The sequence below is a fragment of the Galeopterus variegatus genome, unplaced genomic scaffold, assembly GCF_000696425.1.
Source record: "Galeopterus variegatus unplaced genomic scaffold, G_variegatus-3.0.2 Scaffold4352, whole genome shotgun sequence".
In the NCBI taxonomy this organism is placed as follows: Eukaryota; Metazoa; Chordata; class Mammalia; order Dermoptera; family Cynocephalidae; genus Galeopterus; species Galeopterus variegatus.
This window is the reverse complement of record NW_007730463.1, coordinates 42-1,634: the sequence shown is the minus strand read 5'-3', so window position 1 is coordinate 1,634 and position 1,593 is coordinate 42.

Sequence of the window (1,593 nt, the reverse complement as noted above, 5' to 3'; positions counted from 1 at the left end):
ATCGCAACCCTCAGTGTTGCCCCCGTACCGGACCGGGGACCGGGAACAGGATTGCAACCCTCGGTGTTGCTCCCGCGCCTCGCTCAGCCAGTGAGCGGGAACCGGTCTGTATGTGGGATCCGAACCCTCGGGCGGGAGCGCCGCCGCGCCTCCCAAGCGGCGCACTATCCAGTGCGCCACCAGGCCGGCCCCTTAATTTTTTTAATTTTATATTTATATTTCTTTTCTCTCATAGTGAAAAACTTGGTTCCCAAAGACATAGTTATGTGCTTTATACTCATCATAAATTCAGAAATGAATTCCAGAAATAATAATACCAGTGTTATTACTGACAATACGAAAACAGCTTAAGGTTTCTTCGATTTTTTCCCCCTTGGAATAATGTATCTGTCATTTCTGTTTGGTGGATGTATTGTTTTTATGTGAAATCATTTCTTCACTGTCGCACTTTAACTGCAAAATGTACTTTAATGCAGTACCTTTGCTTAAGGAAGGAGGTGCCATTCCTGTTGAAAAGGAAAGAGGAACAGGGTTACACAGCATTTTCTTATTGTTTTGCCAGCAGTAGGTATCAAAGAAGCTTAACAGAATAGTAACAAGTTAAACTTTTGCATGGACGACTCGTCTGAATTAACGATTTTCACTTATGAGTTGTGCATAAGCATAAGAAGTCCGAAACCAAATAACATTGTTTGACTGGACGGAAGAGGTTTGCAAAACCTCCTCAGACTGCAACTGTTCACCTTCTCCGGACGCGGCTGCGCGACTGTACTCAGTACACTGTTGCCATGCTGTGTGCTGGGATACCCAGCCGGGGGAGCGCCCCAAGGCGCTCACAGTCCAGTCCGGACACGAACGCACCAACAGTTTATTATTAAACAATGGCAATAGATGCCACGTTGAAGACACGACCGTGATGTTAGGGAAGCCCCCAGAGGTCTCTCTCGGGGATCAATTGTCAGACGGGCAGGTAGGCGGCTCCTGTTGACTCCGCCCACATCAGGAGCAAGGTGTGCGCTTCAAAGCTGGGAAGCCACCCGGCAGAATTCTCTTTTATTGCTTTATGTCCCTGACTCATACGAAGACGGGCCAAAGGGTGAGGAGGGATAATATCCAATGAGTGCCTCCTACAGAAGAAACCCGCTTGGGTCGGGGAGGGACGTGAGAGGAGGGACAGGACTAAGGGCAGGAGACCTGGCACGCCAGGTCCCCCGGGGCGTGGGTGACCCGCAAGGTTAAGTGCTGGGTGGGGCCTCCAGGGGCCGCGAGGCAGGAGGCGGTGCTGAGCCGGCCCCGCCCACTGCAGGCGGGTTACTCTGGCTCTCAAGGTGCGTTGCGTCACTCCACCCGCGCCGCGCTGATTGGCTCCCTCTGGGAGCCCCGCCCCCTCAGCTGTAGCCAGGCCGGCTTCGGCGTCGCCGCCATCTTTGTTGATGTGTCAGCTCCGCGGGGGTTGGGGAAGCCGCGGCGGGGAGCAAGCTGTCGGCTCCGTGCCTCACCGCTCTCTCCCTCCCACTCCTGGTCTGTCACAGGACCCCGCTATGAGGAAGTTGGCCCCTGAGCTGGAGCTGCAGCTGCCTCGTTAGGGTGCGG